Genomic DNA, 20,565 nt, shown 5'->3' with positions numbered 1-20,565 from the left:
CACGCAGTGCACGCTGCCTCCATCTAAAGGAGTTGTATGGCTCTAACCACTTCTTCCTAGCTCTTGGCCTTGGGTAGAATATTTAACTCCTTGTAGCCTCAATTTCCATCCCTATCAACTACAGCTAACATCAACTCCCTCGCAGGGTGTTGAGAAAACGGACCAAATGGTAATTTTCAAAATTCTCTGAGAAAGCAGCTTCCCTATGTTTGTCTTTGGTTCCAGTCAATGCGGTACCATTACCTGAGGCTTGCAACGGGTTCCTGGACATTCAAACTGGATCACAAACTGACAACAGTTGCATCCATGACCCTCAGGCTTCCAGATAAAGAACAGCTTTTCTGCCATTTCCCAGCATTCCCCTCAACCTTTGGATTTTGGGTCTCAATAAAGACCAGGCCTGATAAATCCGTGCAGGCAGCAGGAACGCAGTCATCTTCACCACGTGGGCTTTCACCTCCCCTGGTTACTCTTGTTAAGGCAAGGCCGTGGTCGGCAATCTGCGGGTCGTGAGCCACATGCGGCTCTCTGGCCCCTTGAGTGTGGCTCTTCCACAAAGCACCACGGCCTGGTCGAGTCTATTTTGAAGAAGTGGCGTTAGGAGAAGTTTAAGTTTTAAAAATGTGGCTCTCAAAAGAAATTTCAATCGTTGTACTGTTGATATTTGGCTCTGCTGACTAATGAGTTTGCTGACCACTGACAAGGCAACTCTGAGCAGCCTCAAGTCTTTCTCTCCAAGCAATACCACATTCATCCCACATCTGACCCCAACACCACGTCTGCTCTGAGGCCCCAAATACTGGAACAGAAACCCAATCACCTGCCTTTCTGTCCCAGAGTATGGCTTCCAAAGAAACAGGAATGCAGGAAGAGCTAAAGCCATGAACTCCTTCCAAGGCAGCTGAAATCACCGGATTTATGGGGTAAAGCTAGACGTTTCTCCCAATGTGCGGTGGGAAGTTTGGGGACAAACACTCATCTTTAGAGATAAATTGCCTCTTCCAGTATTAAAGGTTATCCCCATTCATCCAGCGGGGAAGACCTACAGTGGTAGCACAGCTGAGTGCCCCTTCTCCTGCCACGAACACCAGCAGGCAAGGCCATCAGACGCACCAGCTCTCACGGCTGCCAAGGTACTCATTGTCCTCAACCTAGGTCATGCTCCTTACCTCGGTCTATTATTGACCAGCCTCGTCTTTAAAAAAATCCTCCCTCTCGCCCGCAGCCAAACCACATCCCTATTGCAAACCTCTTCCAATTCTCACCTCCAGAAAGCGCGGCCAGGCCAGCACACCTGGCTCCAATTACCCCAGCAGCGCGGCCCCGTCCTCCCCGCGCGCCCGCTCCCCGGCCCGCTGTTTACTCCGGCCCAGCTGCAGCTGATTAAGTCTATTTGGTTAGGTTTCTATCATGTGTGCTTAGGGCAGTAATATGTTTCTGTGTCTCTGTCCCTTCTGTTTACAGGTGGTTCTCTGCCCCGGTCCACGCGGGATGGCGGGCTCAGGGCTGCAGCGGCGGCGCTCCCACAATGCTTTGCGCCGCGGCACAGGCCACGGGGGCCGCTGCCCAGGGCCGTCCGGCTGCCTGGTTCTCATTACGCGGGGAGGGGCCCTCGCTCTGCAAACTGGAATGATTAGTTCCCCTAATCTTCTGTGTTTCAATAAATAAAAGACAGAGGGAGAAAGATTCTTTGTATGCACTCGGCTGAAACAGGGAGGCCATGTGGAAACCAGCAGATTTCTACCAGGCAAGGCAGTAATAGCGAAGCGATGAAACGCAAAAGCCTTTTCCCAAGTATTTGGGGGCCAGCTTTGCCCCCAGATCTGTAAATCCTACTTAATCCAGGTATAAAAAAAAAAAAACACATAAGGAGACATCAGATACCCTCCGTTTACATTTCAGCTCTTAGAAGGCTCCTCACCCACTGTCTGCCCAGGGTTTATTTAAGGATACTTTCTAATTTAATAATTTCCAGAAACACTTTCAATTCTGCTTTTCAATTGTTTTTTTTTGTTTGTTTGTTTTTTAACTAAATGTAAGTTATGTTGTTTTTCATATTGGAGGCCTGGCCTAAGTAGATTTTTAAATATGCCCAATTTTTAATGTAAAATAAATAAATAAATACTAAGACAAACCCAGGAGCACTGACAGAAATATTAAATCTGAATCTTCCCAACATCTTTTTATGACAAATGAAGAAACGAGACTCCCGTACTCAAATTTAAAAAAAAAAAAGATAAATGAAGGACCAAGTCCACTATTAAGACTCACAATACAGTGCTATTTTCCACACTTTGAAACTTGGGGTAAGAAATATTTATGACTGAACCATACACACCAATACCAATAACCAGATTTTCCAAAAGATATAATTAGTATAAGAAATTTCCAAACAAAACAATTTCAAACTCAGTGTACTAAAGCTAACTATTATAACTAACATAGTATTCACTTGTTCATTAGAGCTTTATTTTACATATATTTATTGAAAGCTCACTACATGCTGGGTGCATTCGAATCACTAGATATAATGCACAAAACAAAATATCTCATGGATATTCTAGTGGAAAGAAAAGACAATAAATACATTTACAGCTCTGGCTGGTTTGGCTCAGTGGATAGAGCGTGGGCCTATGGACTCAGGGGTCCCAGGTTCGATTCCGGTCAAGGGCATGTGCCTTGGTTGCGGGCACATGCCCAGTGGGGGGTGTTTGGGAAGCGACTGATCAATGTTTCTCTCTCATCCATGTTTCTAACTCTCTATTCCTCTCCCTTCCTCTCTGTGAAAAAATCAATAAAATATATTAAAGTAAATAAATAAAATCCTTTAAAAATACATTTACATAGCCGAAACCGGTTTGGCTCAGTGGATAGAACGTCGGCTTGGGGGCTGAAGGGCCCCGGGTTCGATTCCGGTCAAGGGCATGTACCTTGGTTGCAGGCACATCCCCAGTAGGGGGTGTGCAAGAGGCAAATGATCGATGACTCTCTCTCATCGATGTTTCTAACTTGCTATCTCTCTCCCTTCCTCTCTGTACAAAATCAATAAAATATATTTAAAAATACATTTACATATAAATATCAAGTGGTGATATGTGTTATCATGAAAATGTAAAACAATGGGGTAGGGAAACACACAATACAATATATGGATCATGTATTATAGAATTATACCCCTGAAACCCATATAATTTTATTAACCAACTAGAGGCCTGGTGCATGAGATTCGTGTACTGGGGGGCAGAGGGGGAGAGGTCTCTCATCCAACCTGTGCCCTCTCGCAGTCCAGGAACCCTCAGTTAGACATCCCTCTCACAGTCCAGGGCTCTTGCAGTCCAGGACCCCTCACTCCTTACTGCCCGTCTGCAGCAGAGGCAGGAGAAGCTCCCACCACCCTGCTGTGCTCACCAGCCGTGAGCCCGGTCTCTGGCTGAGCAGTGCTCCCCCAGTGGGAGCACACTGACCACCAGGGGGCAGCTCCTGTGTTGAGCATCTTCCCCCTCGTGGCCAGTGTGCATCATAGCGACCTGTCATTCCGCTGTTAGGCTGATTTGCATATTATGCTTTTATTATATAGGATGTCACCCCAATAAATTCTATTAAAAATTTTACATTAAAAATATGAAACACAGTTTGGAGACAAAAGGGTGTGGCTGTTTGAAATGGAGTGGTCCATGAAGGGCTCTGCAGAGGTAGGCTGGGTGGGCCCGGATGGAGGGAGGAACAAGCCTTGTGAACAGCCATGCTTCAGCCATGGGTGGGAGGCAGGAGTGCACCTGCTCTGCATCTCTGAAGGGCAGGGGGCCAACAACTGCAGTGAATATGGCTGGAGTGGTGGGAGAAGGCTGAAAGTTCAGCTGCGGATTGGGGAGTTTATTCTAAAGGGGATGGGAAGCTACTGTAGGAAATTGAGCTGGTAAATGCTGTGCCTGGACTTAAGTTTTAAAAGGCTCATTAAGGTTGCTATGGGGAGAATATAGCTTAGCAAATTATGATGTAGCTAACGTCTACTGAATGCTTATTTTCTAAGCACTGTTCCAAGCACTTGTCACAGTTTATTTGTCACAGCAACCTATTAATTAGATACTATATACAGGGTGTGCACCCCCAAAATGTATACACATTTTAACAGCTGATAGCTCAATTCTGAAAATGAAATGTATTTTATAATTCTTCAAAGTGTGTGTGGATGTTTTGGGGGACACCCTATAGATAGCATAACTTGCCCAAAGTCACAGAGCTCGTAAAGAGTGGGATTGGGCTTCCAACATAACAGACCCTTTCCTCTTAAGAGACCTGCCTGAGTTAGGGTCCACTGTGTCTCAAGTAAAGATGTGATGATGGCTCAGACCAAAGGTGGTGGTGGGGACTGAGAGGCAGAGTAAGGGAAAGGGTAGAGATTAAAGGTGGGTGAGTACAGAATATATTTTTATGGTAGAATACATAGGATTGGATGTGATATCAGAGAAGACATAGAAAACCATGGATAATGCCAAGGTTTTTGGCCTTGGTAACTAGACGGTAGCGTTTTTTACAGAGATGGGGACATAAACAGGGAATAAAATGGGGACAGAAGGCTGCATGGCACTCAAGATAATCTCCCACACTAATGTGAGATAGGGAGTGTATAAATTTCCTTTGGCTGCTGTGACAAATTACTACAAATGTGGTGAACTAAAACAACAGTAATTTATTCTGTCATAATTCATGAGGCCACATGTCCAAATTCAGTATCACTGAGCCAAAGTCAAGGTGTCAGCAGAGCTGTGCTCCTTCCAGAGGCCCTAAGAGAAAATCCATTCTTTGCCTCTTCCAGTTTCTCATAGCTGTCGGTATTCCTTGTCTTGCGGCTACAATCACTCCAACCTCCACCTCCATGGTCACATTGCCTTCTCCTCTTCTATGTCAAATCTCAGCCTTGTAAGGACATGTGTAATTGCATTTAAAGGCCGGATAATCCAGGAGAACCTCCTCAATTCAAAATCCTCCAATCAATCACATCTGCAATTTTTTTTTCTATAGAAAATTCACATAGTAACATTTACTTGGGGGATTAGGAGGTGGGCATTTTTTTTGAGAGCCATGACAGAGCCAACTGCAGTGAGGAATACAAATAATAATAAGAAAATCCACAGGTGTGAAGAGAGTATTAGCAAGACGTATTCCTCTTCTACTTGAGAATTTGATCTTCTGTTAATTTTATTAACTCTGTAACCCTTGTAATCTTACTTGTAGTTATAATTACCCCTGATTGGTTAATATATTGGGATTGGAAAAATTAAAAATATCTGATAGAGATACTTGGGGGCTTTACTAAGATCAGTGAGCCTATTAGCGAGGAAAGTCCTTCATGGGCACCACAGAAACGGTTCTTATAGAGCACAGTTGTCATTAGCTCATGTGAGGTGTGAGGCTTCTAAACCAAAGCAACACACACACACACACACCTATCTCCCAGCATTTGAGCCCTCAATTGGAGAGCTCTGGAGGCTGTGTGAACTGAGGTGTAGGCAGCCACAGGTATCAAAAAACAGAACACTCTGGTGGCCTGCGGACTGAAGGGTCTCGAGTTTGATTCCAGACAAGGGCACATGCCCAAGTTGCAGGCTCCACCTCCAGGAGGGAAAGTGAAGGAGGCAGCCGATCAATGATTCTCTCTCATCACGGATGTTTCTATCTCTCCCTCCTCTCCCTTCCTCTCTGAAATCAATAAAGAAATATATTTTAAAAAAAAAAAAAAAAAAAAAAAACATTCTGCTGCTCTGCTGCAAGCAATGGTCTTTGTCCTGTAGCCTTTTGGGGAGAAGCCATCCTTGGCCTGTGACAGTCTCCTGGGTCTAAATAGTTTATCTGAAGCCAAGAAGATCCCCAGGATACTGGTTGCCACATGTAACACAAATACCATTTCAGCTTAATTACTTCCATCTCTTCCTCCACCAAAGCCTTTAACACAGTGACTGGCAGGGAAAAGGAGTAAAGCATTTGTTCCATCAAGTCACCCTCGGGTGGTCTCACTCATAAGCAGCAAAATGACGAAAAGGGGCAAAGGGAGAGGGAGCCTGGAAAACACAAGTTCATTCATTCATTCATTCACAGAAACTGAGGTGCCGGCCTCCCCGGGAGGAGGCAGTGGCCCGGATGACTATGTCATGCTTCCTGCACTGGGCCTGCAGGAGGCCTGCTCTGCAGGATTAAATGTGAAAGTCCCAACCCACGTCTCTGCTGGAAATGTGCAAGTGGGCTCGCCACTCGGAGCCAAGATAAAGGAGAAACCTTTACGAGTACCGTAAGTATGAGTCATAAAAAATAGGAAACACATGTAGGTCATATACACAGTAATAGTACCAAGCCAGGGAAAGTGGTTAGGAAATGTATATAAGAACACATGGCAAAAACAGGACAAAAAAAATGACCCTCCTGCACTGCTCCAAACACACCCAAAGATTCACAACACGTCCAGGGGTCATATCACTCTGGTCTCCAAACAACATAGGTCAGTTCCCTATTTGAAAATAGGCAGGCACCTTTAAAAAAATAAAATGCAAATAGAAGGAGAACTGAATAAAGAAAAAAAAAAAAAACTTGGATTAGGCTTTGTAAGATTTTATGATTTGGGAAATTTGAATGGCTTCCAACTAAAACACTGGGAATTAGATATTAACAGCATTAAAAATGAAAAAAAAAATATTTTTCAGAGAAATACTTGTTCACAATGGTAATATTACCCATTTCATGCAGATTCTCACTATTTTAACAACCAGCAGTGATAAGGGAGAAAAGAGGGGAGCCTCCAGCCCATAAAAAAAGCAGGAAACAAAAATAAATAGCAGCACAGGCATTGCCCACCAACAAAGAGCAATAAAGGGCCAGCATGAAAAGCATCTGAAGGATGCTGGGCTCAGCAGAAAGAACTCACAGCGGGGAATGGGCCGAGCCCCATGGCCAGCTGCACCAAATCAAAACCTGGGGGGTGTTTGGAATAGAAGGGAGGGTAATTGGCCCCAAAAGATCTCTGCGGCCAGATGAGGGAGGCAGCGTGCCCAAGCATGACTCATCATTGGAAAGTAAGCTCCCCAGTTGCCTTTGATTCTGGAAGACCCCCAAATCTGAGATTGCGCATGGCAAGCAAAGGAGACACCCTAGATGCCCATATGTCTCACACCCAAGCATGCATGTCCGTGTCCAGATGGACCTCTGGCTCCCTGGGGCTTCAGCTTGCTCCTGTCTCCTCCTCAGACTTCCCAAGGAAAGCATTGCCTGCATGTCTATCTACTTGAGGCTGAAAGGTGTGGAAGGATGTGTTTTGTTTTGTTTTTAATGTATTTTATTGATTTTTCACAGAGAGGAAGAGATAAATAGAGAGTTAGAAACATCGACGAGTCATCTATTAACTACCTCTTGCACGCCCCCTACTGGGAATGTGCCCACAACCAAGGTACATGCCCTTGACTGGAACCGAACCCGGGAACCCTTCAGTCTGCAGGCTGATGCTCTATCCACTGAGCCAAAACAGTTTCGGCAAATATTGTTTTAAACTTCATTAAGTGTTCAAGTTACCCAAGACATCAAGAAAGTCAATGCGTTTTAAGAGGTATTCTGAGGTAGAAATATCAATATAACTTCCATCTCCCAAAAACCCAAATGTAGAGCACTAATGAACAACCCCTTCTCCCCCTCAAGCCTCATCCCCTGCCCCCAGGAAGCTAGTGGTATGATAAAACTCATTTTCTCTCCACCTTTCATTTCTCAGTCCTCTTCCCAGCTGCCATCTCTCTATTCCTCTGTCTCACTAGGAGTGAGGCCACACTTTAACGCCTCACTTCTTAAGATCTGAATGCAGCCTCCATTCAAAGCAATGCACAGGTATTGAGTAGCTACCCTGCGGTAAACCCAGCGCTGGCCACATAAAACCAACAGCCACATCACTAGCTTGCCAAAGCAAATTCAAGAAGAATCAGGTGAGTGTACACATGTATCAACAAATAGAAATTAACTTTGAATGTGCACAATGTGGTGTGTGGGCTCCACGCAAGACAAGACTTAGGCTCTTGCACTGATCCTGCATCCTACAGCTGGCGCTCCCTGGCTCACACTCAGACCCGGGAACATCTAATCTAGTCCATCTTCAAAAGGAGCCAAGTCATACCTGCAACTTGCCTCTTTTCCACCCCCAGGGATGTAAAACTTCTAGATTTGGCCAAAGGACTTTGTGGTTTGGATGAAAGTGCCATAAGTATAAAGCACTATTGTAGGAGTATCTTGGACTAGAACCCAGATGATGCCAGATGGTTGCAGGCAAAGAACCATGCCCAGGAGTCAAAGGCATAGCTGTTTCAACTTAGTTTTAGCTCTAAATGAGGGGTGCACTCAGAGCAAAAGCCTCCCCGAACACTAGACAATAGATAGGAACTCACAAAAGCCAACACGTAAATTTGCATTAGTTTAAAAGGTCTAGCTAGTATCTGGCCATTGATGTTTTAGCATTTCAGAGAAGGCCCAGGGGCGCAGAGGAAGCACTGTTTCAATGACCCCGCAGCCTGGGTGCGGTGGCCTGGCCGTCCGGAGAGGAGAGCACAGGGCACAGATCTGAGGTGGGAGCCAGAGCAGCTGGTCCTCCAGACACAGATTCGGATCCCTGTGTCTTTAAGACCAGACCCTCATAAATGGGCTGCTTCTGCTGGACACCATGCTCTAAATAAACAGACTCTTCTGGCCGACACACAACTTCCTGTAGGGTTCTGGTGGGTAAGGCTTGGAAAGGCTGCCAAATCCAATGACCAGCAACTTTTGAGCTGACTTAGAAAACAAGCTAGAAAGACTTGGGTCCAGTGTAAACAAAGGAAAAAGCCACATTAAACAGGGAACAAATTACTATACAGGCAGGGATATTTTAAGTGCTCCTTGAGAAAAAAAAAAAAAAAAAAAAAACCAAAATTTTAAAAATCAAAGTTATTAGATAGTTAACTATACAAGGTGGAGCAAAAATGACCTCTTTCACCTGGAAGAGCCGAGGGTGGCTAACATGGGCCATGTAGAGACCTGGCTGGCTGGCATCCCCCTGCACGGTGAGGACAAATCGTTCTCAGAGGCCCAACCTCAAACCTGGCTCACATCAAACGCGCCACCCCAGGGAGCCGCATGGAGTCAAAAGCCATTTATAGCTTTTTGCCCTGCTCAGGGAAACGCTAACTAGTTCACCAGCAGATGACTAAAATCTGTAAGAGTAAAGAAAAACGTAGCAAAGCTCCGAAACAGGCTGGGGAAAGACTGAAACCGAGATCTGGAGCATTTAGAGTAAATTGCAGTAGCATGAGCTTTAGCTGGGAAAATAAATCAGAGCAGGAATGCAAAATAGAGGATCCCTGCTCAGCCACAGCAGGCAGGAACAGCCGGGGGACAAAACATCAAGTCCAGGGATACAATGCAGGTTAACTAAAGGTGCGCTGCTGTGGAAAGGGACGTAATCCTTAAATAACGCCCTCGGGCCGTGCGAGAACCCACTGCGCACAGTGCAAAAGAGGCCAAGACGTGGCTCCTGCCCTTAAGGATGCTGCTCTCCAGCGTGGAGTGCAAGATTAACATAGGTCTGTGGTCAGCAAACTATGGGCTCGAGAGCCACATGCAGCTCTTTGGCCCCTAGAGTGTGGCTCTTCCACAAAATAACACGGCCTGGGCGAGTCTATTTTGAAGAAGTGGTGTTAGAAGAAGTTTAAGTTTTAAAAATGTGGCTCTCAAAAGAAATTTCAATCATTGTACTGTTGATATTTGGCTCTGTTGACTAATGAGTTTGCCGACCACTGACATAGATGATTTGGAAGCAAATAATGCCAGAAAACATATAATCCCATACTCTGGGGAGGTACAGACTGTGCTGGAATAAGGAGGGGATTCAGATCAAGGTTAAGAGGAAGGTAGCCCAGTCAGTGTGGCTCCGTGGTTGAGTGTTGACCTATGAACCAGGAGGTCACAGTTCAGGGCACATGCCCAGGTTATGGGCCTCGATCCCTAGAAGGCTGGGGTGTGTGTGTGTGTGTGTGTGTGTGTGTGTGTGTGTAATGGGTGAGGCAGCCGATCAATGATTCTCTCTCATCATTGATGTTTTTATCTCTCTCCCCCTCTCCTTTTCTCTCTGAAATTAATAAAAATATATTTTAAAAGACAAAAGGGAGGTGGAGGAGGATTCAGGAAGGGTTGGCTGAAGCGTTCAGACTTACACATGGGCTTGTAACATGGGAAGGATTGCGAACATGAAGAAAGAAGTTCAGGGAGAATGAAGGAAAGTGATGTGGGGCAACGGATTCAGTGAAAGGTCAGGAGTGAGGCTCAGGAGTTTGCACTCACACCTCTCTCCAAGGGATTCAGACGCAGGGGGTTCATATACCACACATTTGGAGAAAGACTGATCCACAGGATTAAGTCCAAATCCTTACTCGTGCTGCCATTCTGTTCTCATCTTCCATTTCCTGGCCCCACTACCATTGTCCCCACCATTGCTGCCATCCTATTCCAGGGGTGGCAAGCTGTGTCTGCAAATGGCCAGATCATAAATATTTTAGGCTCTGTAGGCCGTGCAGGTGACACTACTATCACACTGCTCAACTCTGCCACCGCAGTGAGAAAGCAGCCACAGACAATATATAAAGGAAGAGTTGTGAATATGATCCCAGAAAACCTTACTTACTAAACAGGCATCAAATGGATAAGCAAAATGTGGTATAGCTATACAATGGAACACTACTTAGGAATAAAAAGGGATGAAATAATTAATACATGGATGAAGCTCAAATGCATTGTGAAAAGTCTCCCATATTGCATGATTACATTAAAAGAAAATATCCGGAATAGGCAAATCTCTAAAGAAGGGAAGGGAATTAGTGGTTGCCTAAAGCAGGGGTTGGGAACACGGGTAAAAGTCTCCTTTGAGAGTGCTAAAAATGGTCTGAAGTTAGACTGTGATGATGGCTGCCCAACTCTACAAGTACACGAAAAATCACGGACACATACACTTTGAAACCCGTGAACTTTATGGTATGTAAATAACATGCAGAGTGCCCCAAACAATGTAATACACACTTTAATAGCTGCTAGCTCAACTTTGAAAATGAAAAATATTCTTCATAAACACTGCCTTTATACTTATTCCAAGTGTGTGTATACATTTTGGGGGGACACCCTATAAATACAAAACCAGGCAGGACTTGGCCCAAAGGCCACAGCTTGCTGCTCGCCGATTGGTGCTCCAGCCTCATGTGTATATGAAAGAACTTCCCTCCGCACATAGTTTCTGCTCTCCCCTCGTGTACGTGGAGGTCTCCCGTTTCTTCTGCACAGCAACTTCCACTTACGTACCGTTCAAGCCCTTCGTCAATGTTCTCTCTGGGGTACCCTTCCCTCACCTGCATATAAAAATGCCTCTGCCTCTGTTAGGGTCCTACAAAGTTTTATTACTTGTATAACAAATAATGGTCATATTATTTGTCATATTGTATTGAATTTATTCTCTCTTACAGGCCAATAAGTGATGAAGATATAAAGAGGAATAAGAATCTAATAGCATGTCTACCTAGCACCCAGTAGGACCTCAATAAATAATTCATTGAAGAAGTCTGTAAATGAATGGACAAGTAAATGAGTTACGAGAGTATTTTTTTAGAGAAAATTGGTTTTATGAGATAGTCTGCAAGCCAGACTGAAAGAATCAGGGCCTGAAGGTGCCAGGTCAGGAGACTGGATGAGGAAGCTTCAGGGTCAGTAATGAGGGACACAGAGATATAAGAGCAATTGCAGAGGAAATGTCAATAAAACTTGGTGAAGAATCAAATAGAGGGTTTGAAGAAAATGCATAAATCCAAGATGACTCAAATGTCCCAAGACAGATGGTAGCAGTGACATTGATGGTATAGGGATGTTGGACTAATAAACGAGCACTAGAGTAGCAGAGGGCTTAGGAAAAATTCTTACATTCAATTTTAGACATATGAAAAAGGGCTAGCATTGGACTGTGTCCTGTGTCCCAGGAACATATGCCAGCCCTAAGGCCATAGAAACATCTCTCAATCCTCAGTGAACCTTCTAAAGAACTGCTACGATCATCTCATTTGGCAGATGACGAAACTGCGGCTTAGAGAATTAGATGGCTGAAGTTAACCCCCTATCTGACCTAACTGACAGCCTCTCCTCCACAGCATGGCGTAGGCACCTGGGAGCTGGAGGCACATCCTGAGAGGTAAGGTGCTTCAGAGGCTGACTGGAGCTTCATTGGAGAAGCTTGGAGAGAGACCGGGGATCTTTGGCATGGAGATGACAACCGAAATACCAAGAACAAACGAGCCAACCCAGGGAGCACAGACAAAGGAAAACAAGGCCTGAGGACCGTACTTCAGCCAAGAACCTCTGAGAAGAAAGAGAAGCTGAGAAACAAACAGAAAAACAGATGGAACGATAGAAAGAGGCCTGGTCAGCGTGGCTCAGTGACTGAATGTCCACCCATGAACCATGAGGTCATGTTTGATTCCTGACCAGGGCACATGCCCAGGTTGCAGGCTTGATCTCCAGTAGAGGGTGAGCTGGGGGCCGCAGATCAATGATGCTCTGTCATCTTTGATGGTACTATCTCTCTCTCCCTCTCCCTTCTTCTCTGAAATCAATTAAAAAATATATTTTTTTAAAGATAAAAGAGAACCAGACTAAGGTAACATCCTAAACCCAGAGAGAGATGCCAGAAAAGAGGATTCATAAAAGGAGCTGGGAAGGAGTAACAGTGGGGAGAGGCACTGTGGTAGAAAGAACTCCGCGATAGGCATTGAGGCCCCTGGATTCTCACCCAGCAATGGTGCCAATTTCTTAATTGTCAGTGAATAAGTCATCATGTCACCCCCTGGTCCTGGCTTCCTCTGTAAGACGGTTAGGACTCGGTGGTCTCCAGGGCACCTCTCCCACCCCAGCATCCCAGGAGTTGGCCAAAAGGGCATCATCAGTGACTCCCCAGAGATAAAGCAGGAGACCAGCAGTCAGGCTGCAGAGAGGAAAGACGGGAAGGGCATGACACACAGACATTCACCCATCCAAGAAGTGAGAACGGTAGGGAAAAGAGACGTACGGTGGTGTGGAGAGGTGATCCGCAGGACCAAGTTCATACATGGCCCCTCCCCTGTGGGAGAAAGAAAAGCAGAACTAATGACACGTGTGTCTAATTTCCATAGAAATATTTAAAAACACAGCGGGGGCATGACTGAAGTAATATTATAAATACTTGTGCCGAGTTTGAATATTTAAGTCAGACCTTAGCTGTAAATTTCCTTTTATTCTCAAACAAAATGCCAGGACGGCTCACCAGCCATGGAAACAAGAAGGCACGAGCTGGGTCCCTGGATGTTCTGCACACGCTGGGCCTCTGCCCAGGCGGCACATCTGGCTCTCAGGCTGGCAGACCTGCTCCTTACGTTGGTCTGCTGCTTTTTAAAGCACTCCCCAAAACATCCTAAGAGCAAAAAGTCACATTTTCAAATGTGGAGGATGACCTTATAGAAACATTTTCTAACAACATTTTCAGGAAATTATACAATTTTTGAAAAGTCAAAAGAAGTGACCAGAGCAACAATAGCGTGGGTCAGGGTTGTAACCCTAACTTCCATAAAAGACAAACACACCACATGGGTTGGAAAACGCTGCTGCTGGACACAGTTGAGAAGGGGGCAAGGCGGTGTCTCCCCAGACTGGGAAAGAGGCGACAATAAGAGGTCCTTTCAATCGGCCAGCCCCCAGCCAGCAAAGAACTTGAAGCAGCATTACCCCAGGGGAAAGTGGCAGAGTCCAACCAGACCCAGTCCCTCTGTGCCTTCCCAGGGCAATTTTACAGCATCTGGATGTTACTGTGAAGTGACAGGATCTCAGCGATGTGGCCAGCCAGCATCTTGATGAGACCTTGTAACTCGGTTGCTTAGCTTATGTCCTGGCTTGTTGCTAAACCCTGATGTTTACACTTACCACTCTGATTTCTGCTTTCACTTTTTCTAAAATTCCAAGGCTGGGTTTTTGGACAATTCCTACTTGAAAGCTGTGCTTCAGATGGAACATCTTGCCCCAGTGTGTAAGAAACCATCCTTGACTGGCATGGCCAATTCTAATTGGCAGACACTGTCCTCTGCTGAGACAGTAGCTGGAGGTCTAGTTGCTTTGCTGTTCCCAACCCTGCTCCTCTGTTCAATCCTGGCACCTCCATACTTCCTGGCAAAGCGTCATCCTTTAAGTATACTGAAGCCCTAGCTGGTTTGACTCAGTGGATAGAGCATCGCCTGTGGACCAAAGGGTCCTGGGTTCGATTCTGGCCAAGGACATGTACCTTGATCAGGGCTCCTGCAGGAGACAACCACTCCATGTGTTTCTCTCACATCGATGTTTCTCTCTGTCTTTCTCTATTCTACTCTCCCTAAAAACCAATGGAAAAATATTGAGTGAGGATTAACCAAATAAATAAGTAAAACCTTTTTACTGTCAATAAAGTAAGTTTAAAAAAAAAATAAAGTGCACTGAGTATCTTCAAGTGAATGGGGCAATTCTTTTTAAACAAGGTGACTGTCTTATTTATTTAGGGCCTCCAATCCTATGTGAGTCCAATTCAGTTGCCTTTCAAGTGAAGGGAAAATTTTCCATAGCAACACTCAAATGAATGGAGGAAGTGAGGAGGTGAAGAGGGAGGGAGGGAGGGAATGGGGGAGGGAAGCCTCTGGGAGATGTGACCCTTGCTGTCAGTGTAACCTTCTGGTCTACCTGCTATAGATCTGCAACAAGGTGGCAGCTCAGAGGTGGCAGCTCAGAGGTGATCTTACCTGTCCGGCTGTGGTGGCCAAAAGGGCATCATCAGTGACTCCAAAACAACCTCCATTTAGAAATTTTAGAGGAACACCAGGCAGTGTTTGTATATGGAAGGTATTTGTTTATTAACTGCATTTCACCACTTTCCATGTCTGTGTTTGAGGGATTCACTTGGACAGGGTAAGAGCTACTATCTATAAGATCTCTAAAACATAAATAACCTTGAGTTTGTTTTGATTTATTATTTTTATTTTATTTTATTTTATTTTGCATATACACAGGACTAGCATTGGGAAGGCATTCGTGAATAACAGTGGAAGAAAAATTGCCCCAGACAGAGAGAGAAAAAATGTGGCCCTCATATATGTACTTTCCAAAAGGCCTGCCTTGAAATTTTGCATTAGTTCTTTTAGTGGTAGTGGTAAGCCACACACCCATTCCCTCCGCCCCAACACTAATCTGTCTAAAACTGAGGAGGTAAAAAGAGAGAACATGTCCACCTACTAAGACAACATTCAGACAGATAGGTAAACAGGTTAGTACAATTCGCCAAAATACCGAACCCCTGAGCTGCCAAATTCCTCACAGTAAGCTAAAAGCACATCAAATCAGATGGCACACGCCACATACAGAAGCGCTTGCATTTCGTTCATAGCAGGAAGAGTCCTTTAGCAGACAGTCCAAGCAAGTTTGGTTACAAGAAGTCATGGATTTGAAGTAGAGAACAGGTGAGTTACTTTTGTAAAGGCAGCTGAAAGCCTTATGGGGGATGATCACTATGAAAACAATTCGGAGTGGCATTTACTAGCAGTGTTGGTATTAACGGCCACAAAGAGTGCAGGGCTTCTGAGCTACGTAATAACCTTCTACACCAGAAAGGAAAAAAGAGACACTGCCCCACACAGTCCAGTCTTCACACTGCCCCAAAGCCACAGCCAGGAAATGAAGAAGGGAACCAAAAAGGAACTCCGAGCACTGGAAGAAGCAATCGCAAGACTACGTGCGAACCCCAAGCCCGGGCGGGAGATCTGCTGGCTCACCCCGCAGGGAGAGCCAACGGAGACTGGACAGGGTAAGAGCTACGGAAAAGGCGAGTGGACTGAAGTGTGGGGAGAGCTTAGACCACTGAGTCCAAAGACATGGCCCAGCGTCCAGGGTTCAACCTCCTCAAGCCTCCCTCCCTTTCAGGCTGAGGAGGCCTGGAGGCCAGAACACAAGTGTGGGCAGGCGGCTGGCCCATGGCAGGCACCTCTCCGCCACCACCATCGAAGCCAGTGCTGTTATTTGGTGACGGGTGGGGACGGGAAGGGGAGAGAGTGGCGATAAGGGAGCTGTCCAGAGGCAAGCAGAACAGTTAGCGTTTCAGATGTGATCCCTTTCTCCCAGTTGTGATCCTTCCTGCCCTCAGAAACAACCAGGAGATGGATGTACCTCAGAGAAGGTACAAAGTAAAACGGACTTGGAGCCATATGTGTGATTAACCACACATCCCATTCGGTCCCGCCTGCCAAGAAGCTTGGAGCCAACTTTCAAACCCAACCATCCTGACCACATTTACCCACATGGCTAACAAACTTCACTTTGCTGTTTTTCTTTTGTCCTCCCTTTGCATTTCTGCTTACACTGTTGGTATGTCTTGTTGTTGTAAGCCCATCCCAAATCCTTTTTTTTTTTTTTAATGAGGCAGAGAATAAACAAATGCATAAAGGAGGGTTCTGCGTTTTCTGAAGCAAAGTTATTAAATCTGGCCCCTTTCCCACGACAATGTAGCCTCCAGATCCTCACCCCAACCCTGCAGCCAGTCACTGGCATGCTGTTCACAGTCACTCCTTTTTGTCAAAACAATTACAGAAATGTAAACGCCCATATCTCTTGCAGGCATGCTTTAGAGATATCATGGGTTGGATTCCAGACCACCGCAATAAAGCGAGTTGTAATCCTTTAGCTGATGGAGGGTCTTGCCTTCAATTTGTAAAAAATGCAACATCTGCCCTAACCGGTTTGGCTCAGTGGATAGAGCGTCGGCCTACGGACTGAAGGGTCCCAGGTTGGATTATGGTCAAGGGCAGGTACCTTGGTTGCGGGCACATCCCCAGTGGGGGTGTGCAGGAGGCAGCTGATCAATGTTTCTCTCTCATCGTTTCTAACTCTCTATCCCTCTCTGTAAAAAATCAATAAAATATGTATTTTTTTTTAAATGCAACATCTGTGAAGCGCAATAAAGCCAAGCGCCCTGAAAGGAGGTCTGTCTGTATCCACATATGTAATGCTTAGGAGGGGATTATCCTCAGCAGCTTTTCCTAATGAGCAAGCAATTAGGCTAGAAATAGAAAAGACACATCGCCACATAAAAGCAGTGAAAATTAGATGATAGGAAACAAAACTGTTGCCATTCTAGCAACTAATGAAAGTACGTTCCTGTAAACAAGCCAATGGTGGTGCTGTACGCCTTCTCAGAAACCAGGAAATGATTTCTGAGGGAGCAAAATCTGACAGGGGATGGGGGTGACGGTGCGTTCTACTTTGAAGTCAAGGAGCACAGGGCGCTGGTTTTTTAGGGTGACCCATGACAAGGCCTGCTGACTCTGGAAGACAAAGCTGCCGTCTGGGGCTGTTTCCCTCCTCTGCGCTCTGTGGCCGGGGAGTCTTCTCCAGTTCCCTGTTCCCTTCCGAGGCTGTTGTGTCCAAAACCGAGGACGACAAATGAGAGGTGTGGTCTCAGATGGAAAACACAGCGATGGGTCTGTGCTGTCCTGATGAGAACCCAGCAGGGAAGCCAACAGCCAAACTACTGTGGCAAGTGGGTTTCTGATACAAATTCTCTGCTCGCCTAGAAAACTGTGCATCTAACTTAAGAGAAACTGTTTCCCCGAATCTTGTCAACCTGCTGTGGTTACTGCATCCAGGTAAAGGCTCTGTCAGCTCCTGCACCAGGAACAGGGCAGCCTCTCTCTGCTGACGAATGAGGAACAAGGTTAAGCGCTTGGGAGGTAGGAACGTATCAGGTGTTAGGGAGGCGTGATTGATACCAGGTCTTCATGCTGATCGCGCACCCACAAGCAGAGGGGAAAGAGGGCTGATTTAGTCATCCCCTCCCATTTGAGGAGGACATCATGAAAAACAACTACAGCTGTCATCCGACTATGGCTTGGAGCCAGGCTGGCATTCTTTTTGCTAATTTATAAGCAACAACATTCATCGTTTCCTTTTGAAAAGTATTTGCCTTTACCATCCGGTAGAGACAGGCACCAAGGCTGCCTCTGGTCCCCTCCCACTACTACCCCCAAAATGGACTGGCTGTGATTCTTAGCACAGACCATGTAATAGTATATCTATAAAAATCAAGTCACCCAGTGAAAATAAGAGTTAGGTGAGTTTAGGTTGGAAGAGAAAACAATCTTGGTTAAAAAAAAAAAAAAAGTGAATACAATTAAAGTAAAGTTTATGGACTAATTACTGGCAAGTCAAATTACTGGTTCTTTTAAACAGCTTTCCTGAGATAAAATTCTGATATCATAAAATTCACCTATTTAAAGTACAATTCAATGAGTTTTAGTATATTCACATTTATCAATGGTATTTAGTATATTCATATTCAACTGTGGAACCATCACTAAAATTTGAGAATGTTTCAGTTCCTCCCCCAAAGAAACCCTGTATTCAGCAGTAGCTCCCATTTCTCCCTTTTGCCCTTCAGCCCAAAGCAACCACTAGTTTACTTTCTAGCTCCAGAAATTTGTCTATTTTGGACATTTCATATAAATGGAATCATACAATATGTGGTCTTTTATGCCTGTCCTCCTTCTCTTAGCAAAGCATTTCAAGGTTCATCCATGTTGTAGCATGTATCAGTTCTTCATTTTTATTGCTAAATGATATTCCAGTGTATGCATCTACCATATCTTACTAGTATTTGTCCATTCATTAGCTGGTGGACATTTGGGTTGTCCCCAGTTTTTGGCTATTATGAATTGCTGGAAGCAAATTCCAGCAGGGCATAATAAAATGCAAGAAGTTCATCAAAAGGCTGCTGAACCTTGGGGCTTCAGTGGGGCTGAAGATCTGTATATATTATAGCCTGCTGCCAGACAGCTGAAGGCAGTTCCCACAACCTGATAATACTTTACTGTTTACCAAACCTTACCTTTGATATGTATATCTGCTTTGCCATAGAAAAAATGTGGGAATAAAAAGCCTTGGGCTCAAAGATTTGGGGAACTTAGTTACTAGAATTAAGCCTCTTCTGGCTCCCCAAAAATGCCTTCCAAATTCATATTTCTTCTCTAGCCTCTTTATTAATTTGCGTCACAGCCCTTTCTCCAGATTCCTGAACCCTAGTAGAATGGCAAGCAACCAAGAGCATAGAATGATGTTGCTATGAACATTTGTGGACAAGTTTTTGTGTAGACATATGTTTTCATTTCTTTTGAGTGCGTATGTATTTTGGAGTGAAATTGCTGGATCATGTGGTTTAAATGATTTTTTAAAACTGCTGGCATTGGTTCAGTAATGTATCTCCACAGTCATATATGTAGAAGGTGAGAGAGATTTAACATTTCTCCATCCTCATCTTACCACCCATGAACAAACCCTTTCACTCTCTCTGTCTTGGCCCCTCTGCTCTGATGTCCTCCACACTACCCCATACGTATCAAACACACAGTCCGCCATGTGAGTGCAGCTCTGAGCTGTGAAACTTCCAAAGATCACTCATCTCATCTTGTTTTCAAACAGGAATGAACAACCATCTAATTCTTAAAAGTCCCCAGGGAAAGAAAGAACACAATTCCTTTACTTGCCTAGTCTTAGAAATCTCTTCAAATAGCCGAAACCAGTTTGACTCAGCAGTAGAGCATCGGTCTGCGGACTGAAAGGTCCCAGGTTCGATTCCGGTCGAGGGCATGTACCTTGGTTGCGAGCACATCCCCGATAGGGGGTGTGCAAGAGGCAGCTGGTCGATGTTTCTCTCTCATCGACATTTTTAGCTCTCTATCTCTCTCCCTTCCTCTCTGTAAAAAATACATAAAATATATTTTTTAAAAAGAAGAAGAAGAAGAAGAAGAAGAAATCTCTTCAAATCACTTACCCAAAACCATACACATACAGTAAAAATACTGAAGGAAGATGAAGAATAGTCAGGTTTTTAAACAAGCTTTAGAGACCACTCCTCACAGACGCTTTCTTTACTTCCTCACTGAACACACTGTCCCCTGGCACCATCTAAGTTAATGTATCCGAGGTCTTGCCATGGCCTAAAGTGAATTCTAACATAATAAAGACAAGTGTGGAAGAACTGCTGTCATTCACTGAGGTGTTTTTCTTTTGCTTCGATAGTCTTATTTGAACCTGTTTGCAGAGTCAACAACTCTACCAGGATGTTCTCCTGTTGCTGCTTCTGTAATAACTTGAACTTTCTTTTTTTCTTGGTTCCTCTGAGAAGCATATATAAAATGGGTAATTATTGCTGCCAAAGAATCGCTGGAGTCAGCAGCGCTTCTTAGGAACTGCATTTCCTCCTCTCCCCCTCTTCCTCCCACCACTATTTCTCCCGCATAAGTTAAGAATTAAAGACATATTACTGGGATAAAGAAATCTGACCTGAAATAAGTGTTGCAGCTACAATGGCAAGCAACCAAGAGCATTAACAATAATTTCCAATGTAGCTGGAAAGGTTAGATGATTTGTCTTTGAAAGGAGCCAACTCTGCACGCTTTCATAGGATTAAAATCAGTTTGCTTTTCCTTCTGGACA

General features: G+C 44.8%; 1 protein-coding gene across 3 annotated transcripts in view; it reads right to left on the bottom strand.

The window, feature by feature from the left end:
• Positions 1-20,565, bottom strand: part of TGFBR3 (transforming growth factor beta receptor 3) — a 199,080-nt gene that overhangs the window by 97,386 nt on the left and 81,129 nt on the right. The window lies entirely within an intron of this gene.

The sequence above is a fragment of the Pipistrellus kuhlii genome, unplaced genomic scaffold (genome assembly GCF_014108245.1).
Source record: "Pipistrellus kuhlii isolate mPipKuh1 unplaced genomic scaffold, mPipKuh1.p scaffold_m20_p_2, whole genome shotgun sequence".
In the NCBI taxonomy this organism is placed as follows: Eukaryota; Metazoa; Chordata; class Mammalia; order Chiroptera; family Vespertilionidae; genus Pipistrellus; species Pipistrellus kuhlii.
Note: the sequence above shows the minus strand (reverse complement) of the source record. Positions and strands in the feature narration are given on the sequence as shown.